A 9,101-nucleotide genomic window follows, 5' to 3' on the forward strand; every position below is an offset into this window, starting at 1 on the left:
TAAAAGGGGATTAAGCTTGGTCTTTATAATTATACAACATTCATTTCATTTTTTGCTCTTTTTATTGACATTTTTGCTTTGTAGTTAGTCATTAGGTTTGTATGAATGCTTGTGGGTGTGTGTCTCTCTCTTAATCTATGTGTGTGTATATATATATATATATATATATATATATATATATATATAATCACACACATATTTATTTATTTAAAACACACACAAATGTATGTAAGTGTGTATACATATATATATATATAAACACACATATTCACTGGTTCTGCTTCACTTTATATTATCTCATGTATGTTTTCTCATATTTGTATGAATTATTTATATTCGGTATTTCTTTTTTAATTTTTTTATTAAAGCTTTTTATTTACAAAACATATGCATGGGTAAATTTTTCAGCATTGACCTTTGCAAAACCTTCTGTTCCAAATTATTCCCTCCTTCCCCCTACCTCCTCCCTTAGATGGCAGGTAGTCCACTACATGTTAAATATGTTAAAATATATGTTAAATCCAATATATGTATACATATTTATACAGTTATCTTGTTTCACAAGAAAAAAATCAGAATTGATTATCATATACTCTTGTTTTTGCTGTGTATAATGATTTCCTAGTTCTGCTCATTTCAGTTAGCATCAGTTCATCTAAGTCTCTCCAAGTCTCTCTGAAATCATCCTGCTGGTTATTTCTTATAGAACAATAATATTCCACAACATTCATATACAATAATTAATATATTTGGTATTTATTATAATGCAACAATATTACATTATATTCAGATGTCACAATTTTGTAAGTTATGCCCCAATTGGTGCATAGCTACTCTATTTCTAGGTTTTTTTTTGGTATCATTAAAATATCATGTTCTAAATATTTTACTGTATTTACATGACTTTTCTAAAGGCCACTGCTATCTGTGTGTAGTATCACTGATTCAAAGGATTTTTCACATATTTTTGCCACTTTCGCCATCTACCTATATGATAACAATTTGATATACAAAATATTTGAACCTATTCACAGGCCTATCATTATTATATTAGTGTATTCACCAGATCCCATCTGTCTTTCGTTACCTTTTTAAATTTGAGATTATAGAGATTTTTAAAATTTGTATGAAGCTGTTAACACTTTTTAATTTTTATCTGAGAATAATGTTTTATAATTCTTGACCACTTATCTACTGAAAAATTGCTCTTATTTTTATATGTTTGTTATAATTTCCTTTAAACTTTACTAAATTTTAAGAGAAATATTTAATGCAAAATTTTCCCCAAACAACAATAATTCTTTATCTTATTCTAGTTGAATTGCTTTTGTTTAAAATGTTCAGTTTCATCTATTCAGCACAGCAAAATACCTTCTTCCTCTCCAGTGATCAGCTATTAGCCCCAACTTCTCAGAAACCATGGTGAAGGGACCTGCAATTGGCACTGATCTTGGAACCAGATTCCCATATGGGAGTCTTCTAACATGGGAAAGTAGAGATCAAATCTATGCTAATGATCAAGAAAAGATGAGCACCTTACACTATGAAATCTTCACCAACATAGAACATTAAATTGGTGATGCTGCAAAGAATAAAGTTGCAATGAACCTCACCAATACAGTTATTGATGTCAAACATCTGACTGGCCACAGATCTGATTATGCAATTATACAGTCAAGCATGAAGCTTTGGCATTTTATGGTGGTGAATGATGCAGGCAGGCTTAAATCCAATGAAGTGCAAAATTTAGACCAAACATTTATGTCCAGAAGTATCTTCTATTGTTTGACCAGGATTAAAGAAATTACTGAAGCTTACCTTGGGTGAAGATTGTCACAAATGTTGTGGTCACAGTATCAGCCTTTTCCCATGATTACCAATGAGAAACCACCAATGATGCTGGAACCATCACGGCTCTCAATGTGCTCAATATCATTAATGATCCAACTGTTGCTGCTGTTTCCTATGACTTTGAAAAAAAAGGTTATGCCAAGAGAAATGTGTTGATCTTTGAACCTTGAGATAGTAGCTGGGGATATTCAATTGGATAGTAAGGCCTTTGACAATCACATAGTCAAATTTTTATTGTTGAATTTAAGCAAACGCACAAGAATGACATCAGTGAAAACAAAAGGAATCTTAGCCATCTGAATCCCACTTGTGAATATACAAAGAGCACCATCTCTTCCAATATTCAAGATCAGTATTGAGATTGACTTCCTTTAAGATATCAACTTCTGAATCTCTATCACCCTGATCTGTTTTGAAGAGCTTAATGATTATTACCTCTATGGCACATGGTATCCTGTGGAAAAGGCCTTAAGAGATGCCTAGTTAGATAAGTTACAGATTTATTACATTGTTCTGGTGCATGATTCCATTTTTATCCCCCAAATCCAGAAGGTTTTGCAAGACTTATTTAATGGCAAAGGGATCAATAAGAGTATCAATCCTGATGAGGTTGTCACCTATGATGCAGCTATCCAGGTTCTGCAATTTTGTCTGGAGATAAATCTGAGAATGTGCAGAACTTGCTGCTGTTGGATGTCACTCCTCTTTTCCTTGAAATTGAAACTGCTGATAGAGTTATGATGGTTTTGATTAAACACAAAAAACACCATCACGACTAAGCAAAAACAGACCTTTACCACTTCTTTGGACAACCAGTTTGTTGTGCTCATTCAGGTTTACGAAGGAGACAGAACAATAATCAAGGATAACAATCTGCTTGGTAAGTTTGAGGTTGGAGGAATATATCAAACACTTAAGAGTGTTACTCAGTTTGAAGTAACATCTGACATTGATGCAAATGGTAATCTCAATATTTCTGCTGTGGATAAGAGCACAGGCAAGGAAAATAAGATTACCATCACCAATGACAAAGGTTTTCTGAATTAAAAAAAAAGATATCAGTGTATATTCCAGGAGATTCAGAAATGCAAAGCTAAGGACGAGAAGCAGACAAAGTGCCTTCCAAGAATTTTATTGAATTTCATGCCTTCAAAATGAAGGCTACCATAAAAGATGAAAAATTATAAGACAAAATTGGTGATGTAGGTAAACAGAAAATTCTTGACTAATGAAATGAAATAATCAGATCACTGAGGAAAGGAAGATTTTATTATCATCAGAATCAGAGAAGCTCTTAAGCCCATCATTACTAAGCTATACTACACTGCATGAGGTATACCACCAGGCATGTCTGGTGGATTCCCAGAGGAACTTATCAGTCCCATCTGGAAGTGATTCTTCTGGAGCCACCACTAAAGAAGTTGACTAAATGCACCAGAAGAAAGAGCATCCCACGTAACTTTTCAAAAATTGAAGGATGCAAATTTGTAGCCAAGGCAGTAGCATTTTATAAGTAACGTTTAAGTTACTGTATGAATCTGGTCATTCTAAATACTTGAGGTAGAAAAGGGAAGAAAATTGCACTTTATCAGTGTTGTAAACAAGTAAAAAGGCAATTATTGTCCTGGAGAATAAAATCTATTTAAATTGGCTCCATAAAATATTTTTAATTTCACACTCATAATTATGTTTTAATTTTTGTGATATCTGCTTCATCTAATCATAATTGTGGATGGATAAATAGATGTATAGAATAATTATATATGTATATACATATATACATTTCCATTTATCTATATCTACATCTATATTTATATGTATGTATATGTATCCCTCTTTGTGTCTAATATTTATAGTATGGGAGGGAGAGGGAAGAAAATGGGAAGGGGAAATGTACAGATGATAACTTTATTCAAGTTGTACATAATTGATTTGCGGTTTCATATACAATTTTTTTATTATACTCTTATCAAAATGTTTGTTTCATTCCATAAATTAAAAATAACAATTCCTTCCATTTTTCTTTATTTTAAAAAATGATGTGATTAATTAATATTTAGGATTGGTATCTATCTAATGGAAAATTATTCATATTTATAGCATAAAATGCTAAGCTAACACATTCGCCCCACCCACCCACCCAGCTGCTCCTCTTCACTCCAGCCACTCAGAAATCTTTTTCAAACCAGGAGTTATATCCAAAATATTCTTTGACGTTATCAAATACTCACCTACTAAGTGCAATTGTTTCTGATTCTCTGCTGATCTAGTGAATTTTAGTGATCTGTGCCTAGTTTATATTTACTACTGCCAAATAGTTTTGATGATTATTGCCTTATAATTAAAATTCCTGTAATGGATGTTCCTTTATTACTAGTTACTTTTTTAAAAAAAATATTTCTCTTTTGTTGATAAATAACTTGTTTTTTCAAGAGAATTTTCTTTTCTTTGTATACCATAATGAAAATTCCCATGGGCAATTTAGTTTAGTACTGAAAAATTGAATTAGATAGTTTTATGATTTTTTATTGGATTGGCTAAGTTCTAGAGTAAAAAATTGTTTTTCCTGGAAACCGTTTATATTATTTTATTTCTGTGACAAGTGTTTTTATTAACATATCTTAAATATATTGGTAGATTTAATCCAAAATATGTTATTGATTTTGAAGTTATTTCAAGTAGGATTTCTCTTTTGATCATTTCTCCAGTACTTTTTAATGATATTGAGAAATGTGGATGATTTATATGGGTTCATCATGTAACTTGATATATTATTTAAGCTTGCTCATTTAATTCCCTTACTAATTCTCTGGGGTTTTCTAAGTAAACCATCACATTATTAATGCTAAAGATTTTTTTTCCTCCTCTTTATTGATGTGTATTCCATTATTTTTTTCTTTTATATTGTTGCTATGAAGCGTTTTATAGAATCGAATCCCATAACAAAGGGGAAGGGGAGAGAAGCATTCTTGCATTGCCTTTACTGAGAAAGCTTCTGGTGTTTTTCCATTCAAATAATGCTCTTTTTTTTTTTTTTTTCACTTGTGGCAAATGCTTTTTTAAATTCTCTTTCTGGATATTCTTTTTTTTACCATGCTTTTAAAGGTTTTTAATCACATGTACTATTTTGGAAAGGTTATTTTTTTTTTTTGCCGGTCCTGACATAAATTTCATTTTCTTTCCTTTTTCTTCTAATCCAACTGTTTTATTTCTCTAATGTTGAACCATATCTAGCAAAATCAATACTGTCATAGTGAATAATTTTAAGGACCTATTTTAGTAGTTATTTTGCTAGAATTTTGCTAGATGTTTTTGCATCAATATCCATTAAAGACATTGGTTAATACTTGTATTAATCTATATTATATTTCTCTAAGATATATATTAGAATCATATTTATTTCAAAAAAATGTTTTTCTAAATCTTTCCTCCCTAAATATTGAGAACAATTTGCATAACATGGTTATGAATTCTTCTTTAATTGTATTTTAACTATAAATCTTTTTCAAAGTTTGTTACATCTCTATCCCCTTACCATAGTAGATCCTTTTTGACTTGTTCAATTTCACTTTCTAAGGTTGTTGTTGTTGTGTAATTTAAATATTTCATGTTTTAGGTAACAATCCATTTCCTTTATATTCTACATTTTGCTAGCATTTAGTTGTGGATAGTAAATTATGATAATTCTTTCATTTCTTTTGATATTAATTTACCTTGTTCTCTCATTTTCTTTTTTATTGCTTATTCCAAACTTGTCCCTTTTAATCTATGCTTTCAGATACCATTATCAACTTGATCTTTCTTCTTCTTTTTCCATTGATATAGTCATATTATTCCTCTGCTCAGAATCTTTCAGTGTCTCCTAATGGCTAATAATCAATAATTCAAAATTTTAATTGGAACATTTAAGGAGTTTTAAAACCAACTACTCAACTTTTTCAGTTTTATCTCATACTACTGAAATTCTTCTCCCTTATAAATTAAATTCCTCCATTTGCCATGTTGGTTTAAATCCCTACCTTTGCTGTCTCTTTCGTATATCTGGTATTCTATGCCCCTTCTGTTTCATTCACTCAGAAAAGAGCTTTTCTTGTTCACATAGCACCCTGTATATAATAATATAATAATTTAATTTTAAATCTGGGGTAGGGGGGCTAACATAATAAACCCTAAGTTTGATTCAGTTTCCTCCTCTTCAACTTTAATGAATTGATTTTAGATACAAAAAAGTTCTCTGTATTCAGTTATAATCACTCTAAGTTCCTAGGCAGGAACTTATTAATGCCTGGGCAGAGGTTTGATTCTCTAACTTTACATTTATATCAATCTCTAGTTAACTTTTGACCTCTTTATTATACAAAATTAATTTTACAAGAAATGTTTGGATAAGAAAAAATATATTATATTGTAATGAAAACCGTAATGACAGATATTAGGGGTTTGGGGAATGTTAGAGAAACAGCTCACCTTTTCTAGGTACTTTCTTCAGCCTAAATCTTCTGAGCTGACTTCTATAGAATCAATCACACTCTCCATTATCCCCTTTCTCTGCTCTAGCTCACTCATCTTTTTAGTACTTTGTATCAATTTTAAATACTTATCTTTTAGTTAATATTTATTTTTGTAAGTATTGTATCTCCTTCACCAAATTACAAGGGTTTTTTTTTTTTTTGAGAGTAGAAACATTTCATTTACCATATATCTCTTCTAGACCTAAAACAATACTTGGCACAAAGTAATCATAATGTTTTCACTATATAAAAATTTGAACTATCTTTGCAATGTAAAGAAATGCTTATGAAAACAGATTATTGGTTCTCCCTCTCTCCCCAACTGGAAAAAAAAAAACACAACCAAAAAAGTTTGGATTGCATGACAGGTTAAAAGGCAAATTCACAAAACTGTTTTTCAGAAATAGAAATGCTTCATTAGTCATACACCTAGAAAATTCTTTGGTACTACTTCTTTTATTCTTTGGCTTTGATATGCTTTCAGAGACAGAACTGAATATTATTTTTTCATCAGTTTTCTTGTATAAGAAGTTAAACAAAAATTAAAATAATATTTCTTCCTTCATAACTATAAAAATATCAAAAAGGTAAATATTCTTTCAGTCTGTTCAAATATATGACATAGGGCTAGGTGTGCTAATTTATCTAATTCATATTCAATGCATGCATTTGATAGTTTCTACATGTATATATCTGTTTGGTAGGTGTGAATAAGCATGGTTGTATCTGCATTAGATCAATATGATGCATGGCAAATATGTGCCACTTTATCTGTTATTGCTAGTCATTATAACTAATATAGATTCTTTCTGAGCTTGGGAGTGGTTATTAGACCAAACATAGAAAAAGACAGGTTATATCTATCATTCCATGATGCTTCTTAGACTTTATTTATAGATATTACTGCAAACTACATAGTTTAAGCAAAATAGAAACTAGATGGCACAATGGACAGAGCATCGAATCTGGAGTCAAGAAGAACTGAGTTCAAATTCTGATTCAGATCCTTGCTAGCTAAATCAACCTGGCCATGTCATTTAACTGCTAGCTGTCTCAGTTTTTCCATCTGTAAAATATGGACAATAATAGCACTTATTCCTCAGCATAATTGTGAAGATAAAATGAGATAATATTTGAAAAGTGCTTTGCTCTATCTGTGGTAGCTATTGTTATCTTTATGACTTGATTTTCCTGAATAACAGGATATTGAAAATGGTTTTATATAATATGATGTTAATGATAAAAAGAAAGAATAAGAAATTTAGTTTGACAACATATTTCAATCCATTACAGGCTGAGTGACTGTTACTATTAAGTAATTCAATAGTTACATCACTGTAACTAATTATTTCTGGTGCTTCCTTTTTGAAGTCATCATTTAAGGAAAAAATGCTTTTTATTTTAAGCGCATTCAACTTTGACTGTTAAAGAGTTTCTCAGAACTTTGAAAGGATTTAGCCATCAATTATCCAAACTTACTGATTTTGTAGATAAAGAAATTAAAACCCATAAAGGCTAAGTTTTTTGGCCCAGCAAATACCGATGGTCATGGAATCTAGCCCAAAGCATAGATCTACTGATTTCCAGTATAGATTCTTCCATAAACCATTCTGCTGCTAACTGTTGGACTCTATAAATGTAATTGGGAAAAATTAAATGAATAATTAGAGTAATTAGGATATAAATATGAGATTGAACCTAGAAAAGTACTAGTATAATATGAGAAGAAAAGAAAGAATTAAGGGCAATGCAAGAAGTTTAAACAAAAAGAACCAAAGTTGAATCTATTTATTTTCCTCTTTGTAAAGCTGAACCTTCTTCTTAGGCTCGAAAATGCTAGTTGATGACAATCCTTGATTTTAAACGCATTTACCAAAGATTGGGTAAATTTAGACTAACAGCCTTCTTTGGGACTAATTGGCTTGATTTTCACTATTTTAGATTCAAGAAACCTTTTCTGATGTAACATGTATTTGCTTATCACCTTGCTTTTCTTTTCTTCGTATAATCAATATCTTTGCAGAGATTACACAAATGACATGGGGAAACTACTATTATTACTACTATTATGTGTCTTTCTTAAGAAGGCATGTTCTTACTTTGAGTCATTAGGCCTTGAAATGATCATTAATTAAGAATAAGAAGCAATATTGTGTGGTATAGGGTATGGACTATTAAATTTAGATAATATAGTTTGGATTCTGCCTCTGAAAACTTAACATCAGAAATCCTTACTTTCCACTCTTCCATCCTACGACCCAGGCAACAATTTGCGAAATTGACCCTAGGCCTCATATATGGGGGAAGTTTTCCCAAAAAATGTGGTTTCACCACTTTCCTTGCAGGCATGTAGTATCTATTTTGTACTATATAATTCTTTTAAAAATATGTTTTTGTCTTACAGTCATTTATTAGTGAGATTAAAACTGAAGGAATGAATGAACAAGATCATTGGAGAGCATTAATGGGCAAGGAAACAGCACTGTGGAAGTTGTCAGCACATTAGATAATCTCTTTGCTGTTTTTTATTATAGAAATTCAGTAGAAATTTTTTAGCATTCTAATGTGTAGCAAATTATCTTGAAGTTTGTGGTAATCAGCTGCCATCTGTTCTGTCATTTTCCTTGCTTCAAATACTGGGAATGTTTGCTTTTCAAGCTCAATGTTAGTCTATTTCCTTGTTGTTTACTTTAAAAAATTATATTGCTAGCTCAGTTTCTCATTCACATATCTTTGTTC

At 30.8% G+C, this 9,101-nt stretch overlaps 1 pseudogene; it reads left to right on the forward strand.

The window, feature by feature from the left end:
• The first annotated feature begins 1,419 nt into the window (after nucleotides 1-1,419).
• On the forward strand, nucleotides 1,420-3,080 carry LOC100917777 (annotated as a pseudogene).
• Nucleotides 3,081-9,101: the final 6,021 nt, after the last annotated feature.

The sequence above is a fragment of the Sarcophilus harrisii genome, chromosome 4 (genome assembly GCF_902635505.1).
Source record: "Sarcophilus harrisii chromosome 4, mSarHar1.11, whole genome shotgun sequence".
Taxonomy (NCBI): Eukaryota; Metazoa; Chordata; class Mammalia; order Dasyuromorphia; family Dasyuridae; genus Sarcophilus; species Sarcophilus harrisii.